Source organism: Callorhinchus milii, unplaced genomic scaffold, assembly GCF_018977255.1.
Source record: "Callorhinchus milii isolate IMCB2004 unplaced genomic scaffold, IMCB_Cmil_1.0 Scaffold2, whole genome shotgun sequence".
NCBI classification, from domain to species: domain Eukaryota; kingdom Metazoa; phylum Chordata; class Chondrichthyes; order Chimaeriformes; family Callorhinchidae; genus Callorhinchus; species Callorhinchus milii.
The window spans coordinates 44,166,263-44,180,645 of NW_024704743.1; the positions used below are offsets into that span (position 1 = coordinate 44,166,263).

A 14,383-nucleotide genomic window follows, 5' to 3' on the forward strand; every position below is an offset into this window, starting at 1 on the left:
AACATAGAACATAAGAATTAGGAGCAGCAGTAGGCCATTCGGCCCCCCTAGCCTGCCCCACCATTCAATAAGATCATGACTGATCTATTCTAACTCCACCTTCCCGCCTTGTCCCCATATCCCTTAATCCCTTTATCCACGAGAAATCTATCAATCTCAGTCTTGAATATGTTCAAGGACTTTTGGGGTAGAGAATTCCATAAATAACATGTTGTCCCTGGTAAATACCAAAACCACCGAAAGACATGTGGAATTTCCACCAGGGGCAGCAAATCAGTTATTTTTAAAATAATCCTTATATTTGATTTTTTGCAATTCCTTTTGCTTAATACATTTTTCAACAATCCTGGTTAAACGAGGGATGGTTAAACTCTCCATTTTGCATACAAAAAGCATATGTAGATATCGAGTAGTTTCACTGAGTTTCACCACATAGCCCATAATCAAGCATTGGCTAAATAAAACCTTCATAACATTCAGTTATGACGTTAATGTATAAGCAGCACATTATTACTGACAACATCTGTAATAAGCAGAAATATTTAATTGACACCGCAAATATAATAACTCATACAAACCTGTAGCTTTAAACATGTCACCGATTGAATTGATCTTTTCCTTCTGAAATGTGTGTAACAATAAAGGGCATAGAGCAGGGAATGGGATTAAAGCAGATATCTCCCGTGAAGGAAGCTAGCAACTAGGACAAACACATGACCTCTTTGTGTGCTATAAACATTCTGTGATTCTTTGACTCTTGGTCTGAAATATTGTCAGTTAATACAGATTACAAAACACAATCTCAGTCAGATTATTATTTCTATGTTACCATTGCACCACATATAAAACACAGATAGCGCACATATAAATATTACATACTTGCCTAAATTGAATAAGGAATATATTCTATCTAAGTGAGTTAACAAGCTGACTAGAACAATTTTTCTGAGCCATCAGCATTTCAAGAACAATTCAAAGAGCTGTAACCTGACACTCAGAAACATCAAGACAAGCTGTAAGGATAGAACTCACACCTAGTGATCACTGTTGAGCTTTCTGTCACAGCACCATAGAAAAGGTCTAGCTGCACTATACAGCTGGCACAATGTCAAACATCTGCACACAAGATCTCACGTTCTATGAATATCCTTTCCAAAATATCGTATGTTAGTCACATTTCAGCACAACAGCAGCAAAAACTTGCATTCATTTAGCACCCTTCTTGCAGGATAGTGTCCCAGAGCGCTACACGGTGGCAGAGTTAATCACAGATGCAATGTTATAATTACCACATCAAACCAGTTATGATTTAGCACCAATACTTAAAAAGATGTTCCCAAATACAATGTTTAAATTACTTATGACAGTGTTACACTTGTGTAAAAACAAAACTTACATTCGATACAGTGTCTTTCACGTCAGGAGGACATCCCAAAAGGCTTCACAGGATATACTGTAAAGTGGTGTGACTATGTGTTTTGTGAGCGAGCATGGTGCACTCACTTGCCTTGTGACAAAGCAGTTCAGATATTATACAGTCTCTTTCACTTGTGAAATATTGTGTTTAACAATTTCTTGTGCGGTATCTTCTATAAATTTGAAGATAATTGTTAGCTAGCATTACAACAACAACTACAAGATTACATTTGTTATAACGCCTTTCACATCGGGAGGACATCCCAAGGTGCTGGACGGTGTACAGCATGTACAGCTTAACCTAAAGTATACATGCATGGCTTATTTCCATTTTTGCCTAATCAATAACTTTCAACATCTGCATGACATTTCAAGCATGAAACACACATCAAATAAACTCAAGTCTATAAAGTCAATTTCACGTCGATGCTAAAATGAGGTGTTGTAACAAGGGCTTCTTGGGAAACAGTTCTGTCTTGCAAGAGTTGCAGTTAATGAAGGTGCCTGAGGATCTTAAACAGGTTGTACACAACATCAAATAACTGAATGGCACAATAGCTCAAATATGGTGAGTATTTAAAGTATGAACAGTTTATTGCATTCTGGCTTCCAGGTAAAACTAATACTTTTTTAAACTAGTCTAACCGGTTAACATTGCAAGTCTTGTTCTGTTCAATACTTGGTGTGGTACAGTAATTTTACCACACCCATTTTCAAAAAAAGAGATGTGAGAATTCCTGGCAGAATTCATCCTGCTTGCAAAACATCTTCAGAAGCAAAACAGAAACTGCTCATCGCAAATCTTCTAAACTAACAATATAAGTTGGGCTTTGGTTTGCTGAAACGAGTACGTGCTGCTGGTGCCTCTGAGCCTCCCTTGGATTACCTCAGACCGCTGTAAAACTACAAGGTTAGTGTTCAACTAGGGGAAATAATATTCTAACATTCTAGCTGTTCAGTAGGGAATTTCAGCCACATTAATGCTTAAGTGAGTGGAGCATCCCCTTTTGGGTGTTCTTTCAAGCAGTTAGAGTTCTGAGTATGAGTTATTCTTGACCAGTGGTTTACACTGCACACTTTTTCAGCTTTTGATTTTTCCAAGCATTCATTATATGTTTGCTACAACACAATTGTCTCACTTCTTGTTTTACATTTTCACAACCATTTTCTCTTCAGTTCTTTCTTCCATTGTAATTGCAACATAGTTCAATACTTCAGATTCACACTAGAATGTGGATCGGAATTCTTACTCTGTTTCTGAAAATATCATAGTCTTAGCCTTACAACCACTGTAATAACATTTTAGATCATTTGTTTCAATGAGACATTTCAATTATGTGATAAGGTGCTTTATCAAATGCAAAGGTATCAAATACAAGGATTTTTAGGCGTGTTGTGAATAAATCTGTACACACAAGGAAATTAAACACAATGGAAGAGCATTTACAATGAAAGATGCCAATGAGCCTATAAAGAATCAACGGTCAGTTGATGAAAATAAATACATGGTGCTATTTGGTAAAAACATTTTAAGAAAGTTAGGCAATTGGTTATTGTACAAATAATCCCATCTAGATCCATTGTTTTGTAGCAGGGTATATTTCTATTTGAAAGTTTGGCATTCTAGTGGACTTGAAAGACAACAAAACTGAAATTAATAGAGGATCTATATCTCACCTGAGATGACAGATTCAGGACTGAGAGGGGGAACACATGATTGTAGAACAGGATTATGAGAGCTTCAATACTGACACCAGGTAGAAGAGTCAAACTTTCAACCAACAGACCTTTCTTGCAGTCCTGATAGAATCTGTCTGCTTCAGATGTTCACATTTGTTTTTCTGGTTGTTTTTCTGACTGGAGGGAAGTATCCAGTGGTATCTCCCAGGGATCAGTATTGGAACCACTACTGTTTTTGATCTATATAAGTGACTTGGACTTGGGTATAGGGAGTACAATTTCCAAGTTTGCAGATGATACTAAGCTAGGAAAAGTAGTAAACAGTGAGGAGGATAGTAGCAGACTGCAAACGGACATAGACAGACTGGTAAAATTGGCAGACACGTGTTATATGCAGTTTAATGTGGAGAAATGCAAAGTGGGATTTTGGGAGGAAGAATGAGGAGAGGCAATATAAGCTGATGGTACCATTTTAAAGGGGTGAAGAAACAGAGAGACCTGGAGGTTTATACAAGTAAATCTTTGAAGGTAGCAGGACAGGTAGATAAAGCTGTTAAAAAAAGCTTATGGGTTACAAGGCTTTATAAATAGGGGCATAGAATACAAAAGTCAGGAAGTCATGATGAACCTTTATGAACACTGGTTAGGCCTCAGCGAGAGTACTGTGTTCAGTTCTGGGCACCACACTTTAAGAAGGATGTCAAGGCAGTGGAGAGGGTGCGAAGGAGATTTACCAGGATGGTACCAGGAATGAGGGACTTCAGTTATCAGGAGAGGCTAGAGAAGCTGGGATTATTCTCCTTGGAGCAGAGAAGGTTAAGAGGAGACTTAATAGAAGTTTTCAAAATTATGAGGGGATTCGATAAGGTGAACAAGGAGAAACTATTTCCACTGGCTGGTGTGTCAATAACCCGAGGACACCGATTCAAAATAGTTGTTAAAAGAAACAGAGGGAAGGTGAGGAGAATTTTTTTTNACACAGCGAGTTGTTCAGATCTGGAATGCATTGCCTGAAAGGGTGGTGGAAGCCGATTCAATAACACTCTCAATAAGAGAGAAGTAGATAATTATTTGGGGAGGACAAGTTTGCAAGGCTATGGGGAGAGAGCGGGGGAGTGGGATGGCTCTTTTCAAAGTGCCAACACAGACACGATGGGCCAAATAGCTTCCTTCTGTACTGTATAACTCTATAAATTCTCTTTTTCAGTACTATGAGTTTGTAGGCTGTCAAATTGTCTTCTGAGAAACACTTGTCCACATGATATGTACACTGTTGCCACATTACTGTCGAAGAGATATGTGAAATAAATGAACACATGTGACACGTAATGATGCTACTATGTCATTATGCTTTACGCCTGCGAATCAAAATGAGACGCAGGAGGCCCCTTTCCTCATTTGTACTGTTTCTTTACTGATTTATGTAGAAACTAAAGTGGCAGCTACAAAATAACTATCTTTTACAGCAGAGGAAAAGCTGACAAGTATTGCAGCACAATGTTTTTGCAGATTCTGTGAACCATTTTGCACAACAATCCTGAAACAAGCAGGATTGAAATTACAAAAGGTAAAATACTGCAGATGCTGGAAATCTGAAATAAAACCAGAAGTCGCTGGGAACACTCAGCGGGTCAGGCAGCATCTGTGGAGAGAGGAAAGTGAGTTAACGTTTCAGGTCAATGATCTTTCGTCAGAACTGGGGGATGTTGGAAGGGAACAGATTATAAGGACAAGCAGAGAAGGGGACAGGGAAAGAAAAAGGAAAAATTAGTTGGAGGATAACAGATGGCGAGATCAGAGATGTTCATGGTGCAAGATAAAAGATGGCAATAGTGGGAGATTATAGAAAGAAAAGATGTGTCTGAGACCCAGAAGATGTGTGAATGGTTATAGAAGAGGGGGAGTGGGGGGAGGCAAGGCTGAGAGAAGATGGAGCTGTGTTTAAAGTCTGATGAGGTTAAAATCAATGTTGAGGCCAGAGGGCTATAAGGTGTCTAGAAGTAGGTGAAATGCTGTTCCTCGAGCTTGCGTTGTGCTTCGTTTGAACAGCGTAGGAGGCCATGGACAGAGAGGTCAGAGTGGGAGTGGGAGTGGGAAGAAGATTTAATGTGGAAACCAGAAGCTCTGGGTTGCACTTGTGGACGATTGGAGGTGTTCGGCAAGGGGATCACCCAGTCTGTGTTTGGTCTCCCCGACGTAGAGGAGACCACATCGTGAGCAGCGAATACAGTAAACTAGGTTAGCATAAGCACATGTAAATCCCTGTCTCACCCAGAAAGAGTGTTTCAGGCCCTGGACAGTGATATCAGAGGAGGTGAACAGGCAGGTGTTGCATCTCCTGCGCTGGCATGGGAAGGTGCCGGGGGAGGGAGAGCAGGTGTTAGTGGTGATGGCGGAGTGGACCAGGGAGTCACGGAGGGAACGGTCCCTTTGTAATACTGAGAAGGAAGGGGATGCAAAAATGTGTTTCCACCACCTCCACCATTTTTGCCATTTCTGCCACCTGCAGCATGATCACTGGAGGTGGGATCATGCCAGAGGTGCTGGAAATGGCAGAGGATTATCTGTTGAACGTGGAGGTTGGTGGGGTGGAATGTGAGGACTAGAGTGACCATATCACAGTTGGGGAGGGGGGGTGAGGTGAGAAGTGCCGGAAATAGGACAGTCACGGTCAAGGGCCCTGTCTACCATGGTGGAGGGGAATCCTCGGCTGAGGAAAAAGGGGACATTTCAGAAGCTCTGGTGTGGAAGATGGATAGAAATTAAGTTTTATTGTAAGTGTGATAACATTTATTGTAACTGGTGATAAAAATCTTATGCCAGAGAAGCAAATTAGAGGAATATATTCAAAAAGCATACTTTCCAATGATAATGTGTGCAACGATTGACCTGCAAAGATCTTGTGAGTGTATTCTTGCATGCACATTGATTTGTCCGCTGGAACACTTTAGGAAGCACTGGCTAATAAACCTTCAGATAAAATTGACCATTTTTTTCATGGCTTTTTGTGGATCATCATTGCTGTGTGCAAATTGGTTGCCCTATTCACCTACAAAATACATAGTCACTACACTTTATAGTAAATCCTATGAAGCCCCTTTTGGGATGTCTTCCTGATGTGAAGGGCACTTTATCAACTGTAAATGTCATTATTATTGTTATTATTATTATGTATTGTATCGAAGCATTAATACAGTAAATTGTGTGGAAAGATAGTAGATTTGGGAACCAATGTAGCAGAAAGTATGCTGACCTGGGACTAAACCAAAGCAAATTTAACTGCATCAGAAGTATGTCAACAATTACTGGGGCTATTATTATAGTGATTGATGGCATTCAAACTGATGGTGACACTGAATAAGCTTTGAAGATAATTTGTTGCTTGAATGTCTGTGACTGGTGATTAAAGATTACTTTTAGTTTGGATGATGGATGAAGTGATAAACAGATATTCAGTTCCCAGACTGAATGTTACACAAAATTAGATGGGCAGTAGTCCATAACAAGGCTTATCTATTTATGTTCTATTTACATAGTTTTGCCTCTCATTTTCACTTTATGTATATCTATTATTATGTGACTAAAGTATCAAATCTCTTTGCCAACATGTTGCACCAGTTATATCAGAAAAAGAAGTAGGTGCGTTAAATAAATTGTTGCTGCAAGTGTAGAGCCACAGTAACAGAAGACAATGTAAGCTTTTCTGATGGTCAAGTGAGTAATGGCACTGCTCGGATCCACATTAAGTTGTACAGATAAAGGTCATTGGCTCAAATCTTGGTGTAATCTGAGTTTGCAGATTTCACCAGAAAAACGGTTGGGATGTGACTTTTTTTTTAAAAAAGTGCTCTTATCTGCTATTTGCTTTTATAAAAATGAAAAAGCAAAGACAATGTTTTGGTTACTTTGTGAAGTCTCATTCACACCAAGTGGTACAGACTGGTTGGGCAGATGTACAGGTTTAAGTTGTACAGATTTAACAAATAAATTTCAAAATCCTCACTTTCAAATCTGTTCACGCCCTGGCCCCTCCCTACCTCTCTGATCTGCTCACACCCTACTACTTTACCCGTTGCCTCCGCTCAGCTGGCTCTGCTGCACATCCCTTGTCCCTTCCACTCCACAATTGGTGGCTGTGCTTTCAGACACTATGCCCCGAATCTCTGGAACTCCTTGCCTCAAAACCTCCATCTTGTCCCCTCTCTACCCATCTACAAATCACATCCAAAGACTTTCCTCTTCAACCGTGTCTTCAGTCACCTCCCCACCCAACCCTTTTCCAACTCGCTGTTAAACACTACCCGCGTGAACGGTGCTATAAAATGCAAATTGTTGTTGTTTTTGCAGTTTGTGTAAATCTATGTAAGTGTTGAATGAACCAATCAGTTCATGGTGTTTTACTGCAACACTTCAGCTGATTTCAAAATTGACTATCCCCTTCACAAATTAAATCAGCCTATGGTTGAAAAAACAAATTGAATGGGGGTCTTGTTTGAAAGAGAACCAATACACATGAAGAGGATTTAAGTGTCAGCCTGGCTCAGTGGTAGTAGGTTATGGGTTCAAGCTCCAAGTTGGGACTTGGGATAACATAGTTTAAGCTGACACTGATATGCAGCGCTTGGGGTGTGTTGCATTGTCAGAGGTGCTATCGTTCAGATGAGATGTTAAATCGAGATCCCATCTGGCTGTTCAGATGGACAATAAAGATCCCATCACACCGTTCGAAAAGAGAAGGGGGTTTCACCTAGTGTCCTGGCCAACAAATGCCCCAAATAAAATTAGTCTCTCATTTCATGGCTGTTCGTGGGACATTGCTGTGCGCAATTGGCTGCCGCGTTTGCCCACAAATGTACAGTCAATTCACTTTACAGTGTGTTCTGTGAAGCGCTTTGGGACGTCCTCCCGACGTGAAAAGCGCTATATCAAATGCAAGGATTATTATTATTATTCTGTGAAGCGCTTCGAGACATCTCGATAATGTGATAAGGCCCTATGTCAAATGCAAGGATTATTATTAATTGTCAGGAGTGCACAGCAGAGAACATTTAGGAGAGAATTTGGAGAGGGACAAATTGCCCCCAAACTAAAAAGAGCAAACGGTGGTCCCAGTATCGTTACAATAATTTCACTATTAAGGATAAGTGAAAGAATTAAAAGAACTGGTATTTTATACTGATCATTAAAAGCAGCAATTTTGAATAAAATAGACCCTACTATATTTTCAGCTCCGTGACCTGGGTCATCTAGATAGAAATGGAAAATGAAATTATTTTCTTTGGTGTCTGCAAGAGTGTTCGCAGCCCAGTGTGTGGAATAGACTCAGTCAAAACATTTTCATACAGATTTTATACAAATTGACTTGTCTCGTTGAAAAAAGGCCGTAAGGATGACTGGTGTGGGAAGTGGAAGAATTTATATTTGTGCAGAGGAGGTATTCGTCTATCACTTTGCATTGGATTTGATCCCAAGTTTCAAAGGTGAAGTCATAAATACTCTTGAGTAATATACATGAGCTATGTTGATAAACTACCATCATGTGAGAAGGAGAAAAAATTGGAGGGAAAACAGGTATAATGAAAATTGGCATCCATCATTACGCATTTTATCTCAAAAGGAATTGTGTCAAAATGAAATAAAAGCAACATTAAGAACTCCAAACCAGTAAAAAATAATCTTATAGATGTATTGAATTGATTCCAAAGCGATAATCTCATTCTCATTGGTTATAAAATAAATTGCAGAACTAGACAATGAATTTTTAAATATTGAGAACCTATTTTTTCTTCCTGTTTCTGTTGTTTCTGCTGCAGCGGTTTCTACCCTCTTGGTCACATGATCTTCAATTTCTTCCTTATCTACCAACCCTGATTCATGTTTAGGTTTATCAGCATCAGTTTGTTAGTACTAGCATTTTTTTGTTATTTAGTTATCTTTCTGAATGTATGGTATTTATATTAGAACATCAAGAAGCATCTTTTTCTTAATGAAGGAAGGCAATGTTGAAACACTTTTTTAAAAAGAGACGGGTTCAATATCTTCAGCGTTCAACTTATATACATCAAGGTTGGTCACGTCAAGAATCAAAGGAAACAGATATACATATTCACAAAATGTTAGTCATTTGGAAATTGTATTGCCATATAAAGAATTGTCTGCTTCCTATAGCATCTCCTTTTGGTGTTTAAGACATGTACTGTAGTATGATAGTAATACAGGATTAGTGTCTCAATCTGTACATACTCTGTCCAAGAGTGTGCTTCATCACTGTCTATATCACTGTATAGCATATGAGCAAAGAACACTGTGATCATTTGAGCAAAGAGGCTTTGAGTTGGAGACTTTTCATAAAGTAGAACACAATAAAATCGGGCAGGCAATGGCCAGAACACAGTAGAGTCAGAGGCTGATGGGCAGATCAAACCGAGGCGCAGGTTGATGGGCAGGACACAACAGAGATAGAGGATAATGGCACAACATAACAGAGTTCAATGTTTATGGGCAGAATATAAGAGTAAGAGGCTGATGGACAAAGCACAGCAGAGTTGAAGGCTGATAAGCACAAGACAAATGACAGCAGAGCTGGTGTTGCACAGCCCAAGGCTGAAATTGATGGGACATGAATGAGGAATCTGATCATTAAAACCAAAGTCTGCTGATCATTACAGGATAATATAAAATCCTAGTTACATAAGGGTCTTGATTTTGGCAGCTAATATTTGATCATTATTTGCAAATGATCACTAAAGCCAAATGCCTTTCTACTTAGATGCTAATACAAATCACTTCATCAAGCAATCATTGTGAAAGGATGAAGCCATTAAGTTGAGATGTATTGTAATATATTTTACTTTGTTTATCAATATAGGATGATGAGACAGCAAGTAATTCAACAGAGGAAACATTGGTATCTTAATATTGTGTAATTAGTATTAATGTCATTCAAAAACTGCAACAGTGCTGTAAGACTGTCTAAAATGAATTTTATTCCAACATAACCACAAACTAAATATTGTTCATTTTGTGTTCAGGAACCGTTGTCAATTTGCTTATTTGTTTTTTCCGGAACTGACAACTGAATAGTTTGCACGCATAGGATTTTGTGGTGAAAATTGGAATCCAATGGGATTGTCACATCACATTTTTCACCCTTATTTTCTTTTGATGCATTTGGAAAATGCGATGATTCTATGAAACGGATGTAAGTTTCACATGTCTACCTTATGTATGAAGTCTCCGGACTTGCATGCAGACTCGTTGTTTACACCAATACACTTCACTAAAACAGCAGCAATTTACATTTAATTAACACCTTTCACATAGGGGGGATGTTTCAATATGAATAAAATTATGATGGATTCTTAAATTAACTTGGCAGTATAACCACACCCAACTATAAACTCGCTTTTAATTTCAAATTCCTGACTGTGTTTCCCAATAATAGACTGCACCATGGTTTGATGGAACTCAGGCTTGTGTTCATAATGCCCTACATGATAAGCTCCTGAAACTGGAATGCTCATGGTTTTAGTCTTAAGATTTAAGGTGGTGCAGTATTTTGGAAAATTCTTAAATTTAACTTCATTTAAAAACTGGGTTTTTGGAGATCTTTTTAAGAACTGCAGAACTAGCTTGCCAATTAAGTCACAGTTTAAGAATTTTCCAAAATAATGCACAATTTACATTTTAAGAAAATAGTCTTACAAATAAGACTATGAATATTTTCAGGCATCACATTTGACATCATGAGAAATAATTCCCCCCCCCATAAGGAAATAAAAATCAGATGATTAGCCATATAGGAGAGGTCTGTAAGTAGAGTGGATATCTATCCAGAACTCTGCAGTGTGTGTCCTTTCCTTCTCAAAGGTCAATTTATTCACTCACTCCCTCCACTTCAGTCATCTTTCGCCCCCCACCCCCTTCAGCCCCGAACCCCAGCAAACCCTGGACTGTCCAGTGCCTTAGGATTTCCTCCTGATGTGAAAAGTTCTATGTCTTTAACACCCAACTGAACAGATAGATGGGACTTTGGCTTAACATATCCAAAGTATAGCACTCTGACAACGCAGGACTGCACTGCATTGGAGTGTCATCCTAGACTATGAGCCTCAAATTCTCAACCTGAGGCTAGAATCCACCACCTTCTGAATTCAAAAGAGAGAGGGCAAACAACTCAGTCAGGCTAACACCAACTTCCTGGAAAAAACCTCAGTTTCTTTCTGGACAAGATTATTTTATGCAAAAACTAGAAAGAGAGGACAATTTGAAGTGTCAGCCACTCTCCCTGTTGGTAAAAGTCTGGCTTCTAACTGGGACCTCCAAAAAATACTTTGCCACGGTCACAACTGATATTGAACAACAATAACAAACAAGACTGAAACTACAAGAATGCTAAAAGTGAATTGGATAAACATTTAAAGAGGGATCAATGAATTGGGACTGGGAGCTGGCACCATCATAGGCTGTTGATGGGCCAAATTGGCCCCTTTGTAATTTCTATTATTCTATTAAAGAGAAATAAAATGAAAAAACTGGTACTACAAATTTATTATGTGAGTAACTTTAAGAACATAACATAAGAACATAAGAAATGCTAGACAAAAAAAGATTAAGGTCCATCTAGTTTGCCTTCCACCTTCCTGATGGTCGCATGCACATATGTCCCAAACTTCCTATGTACTAGCTCCCATAATGTTATTTCCACTCTCACTCATACAATCACTCAGTCACTCACTCTGTCTCATACACACACACTCAAACACAGTCTCTCTCACACACACAGTCATTTTTACTCTCACACACACACACACACACACATGGCCATGTGTTTCATTTTACTTTACATGAAAAAAATGGCTTTGGGCTGGTTCCTAATTTGTTAAAAAAAATTGAAACCTGAAAAACTTTTTTCCCCCTTTTTTTTACATATTTCAAAATCATGAACCTAAATCATCTCTCTGCAGCTACCCGTAGGAGGCAACACATAATACTGGGCTACTTTGGGACTGGTATTTGGTGGGCTTTGGGCTGCATTTTCTAGCCACCTGACCCCTTCCTCTGGCACAGGAGCCATTTCTACACAGGTGTTTTTTTAATGTTTGCAAGAGGAGTCAGAGTCCTTTGCGCCCAGTACTCCATCTCATCTCTGCTCATCCAGATTGTCTGCTCTGTGGATGACCTGTCCCTGCATCACCTCCCCCCGCCCGCAACAGCAATTACAAGAATGCATTTTGCAGATCGGAGTTAGAGTCAGAACTTGCTTAATTTGCACATCTTGGTGGTGTGACTGGGCCGGTGGCGAGGAAGAGAAAGCAATAACGATAATGATCACAGCCCAACTGAGCTGAGAAGCAGAAATACTGCACCTAGAACAAAATGCAAACACAAATCTGTGACCTGCACTTGCACTGGGTGCAGTTACTGTACAAATAGCTGGCGCATTTGAGTCAATAGGAAGCTATTGAGAATGTACCTTTGAAGACTGGGAGGTCAAGCAAATTTATGCAGCTTAGAAGCTGAGAATAACAATCAGGAGCTTTTTTAAACCTTCCCATCAGTGCTATGAGTACCTTATGGTATATGAACATCTAATTGCTGACCAGTTTGACCCGAACTTAACCACCTGTCTGAAGTGGAGAAACCCATGCAAATGTCATGTCAATAGGTTAACCTCAGAACTGAGACAGATGTTGCCTTTGTATTGTCCTGTAAATTAATGCACTAAACAAGCCAGAAAATTCAGTGATTGGGAGTGACAACTTGATTGATTTTTATTTTTAAAAATCTGATTCATGTCACTTAAACAGTTCCTTACCTTTAAATGGGTTTGCTGTCCATCTCGGTCTTTATAATAGTAAGATTTAACATCTTAACATTTTCTGAATGTGAAAAGCACTGTGTATGTGGTTAACCCTAATCACCCCAGTCAATTTATATACCATCTGATCTAATGTGTTCCTGCCACGATTCCCCATGTATTTCTTTCTCCCATTGAATCATGAGTTTGTTTTTGATTGGCACTGTTTCATCAAATTCAAGGCTTTACAGCAATTCTCCTGACTAGTTCTTTCTTCCAACCTTGCATAAAGGCATAGTAGACTAATTTATTGATGAGAAATATTTTGATAATCCTGGTGTCATTGAAAATGAATCTTTCCACTGAGTTTACATATAGTTGATTTGTTAAAATAATCCACGGATCATAATTTTGCTTCGAAACCCAGGAAGTCATTCACTAAATTGGTTCCTCACATTAGATGCAATTGGTAATCTACAACATGCAGGAATTACAAGAATACTGAACTATTCATGAGTTTGCGATATTAGCATTCAGAATTTTCTACCAGGTCCATTCATCTCCCTCAAAATTGGATGAGTGGACCTGGTTGCTGTCTTTAAGATTCTAAGGGGGTTAGACAATCGAGATCATGACAGACTATTTCAATTTGTCCAGAATAGTAAAATCAGAGGATACGGCCTGCGATTGAAGTGGGGTAAATTCAGAATGAATCTACGCAAACACTATTTTAGTGAGTGAACAGTGAACCTGTGGAACAGGCTCCCTCGGGAGACGGTTGAAGCAGGAAGAGTTGATTCTTTCAAACACAGATTAGATAGTTTTCTTTTATCACATTTTTATTATGACTGTGTGTGTATGTGCGTGGTGTGTGAGCGTGTGTGTCTGTGTGTGCATTAAGGGGGGTTGTATCAGTTCCGAGTCAGTGACTAGCAACAGAAAAATCAGTCAGTGAGCAATAACTGATGTGCTAAAGGCCTTTATCTGCTTTTCTCTCACACACAGCACTAGCACACACACACACACACAGCACTAGCACACACACACACACAGCACTAGCACACACACACAGCACTAGCACACACACAGCACTAGCACACACACAGCACTAGCACACACACACACACACAGCACTAGCACACACACACAGCACTAGCACACACACACACACACAGCACTAGCACACACACACACACAGCACTAGCACACACACACAGCACTAGCACACACACAGCACTAGCACACACACACACAGCACTAGCACACACACACAGCACTAGCACACACACACACAGCACGAGCACACACACACACACACACACACAGCACTAGCACACACACACACAGCACGAGCACACACACACAGCACTAACACACACAAACACACACACAGCACTAGCACACACACACACAGCACTAGCACACACACACAGCACGAGCACACACACACAGCACTAGCACACACACAGCACTAGCACACACACACAC

At 39.6% G+C, this 14,383-nt stretch overlaps 1 protein-coding gene across 1 annotated transcript in view; it reads left to right on the forward strand.

The window, feature by feature from the left end:
- The first annotated feature begins 2,195 nt into the window (after positions 1-2,195).
- Positions 2,196-14,383, forward strand: part of ube2e2 (ubiquitin-conjugating enzyme E2E 2) — a 191,759-nt gene continuing 179,571 nt past the window's right edge. The window contains exon 1 of the mRNA XM_007895486.2: positions 2,196-2,326. The gene's annotated coding sequence lies outside the window, so the exon portion shown is untranslated. The remainder of the gene's footprint in view (positions 2,327-14,383) is intronic.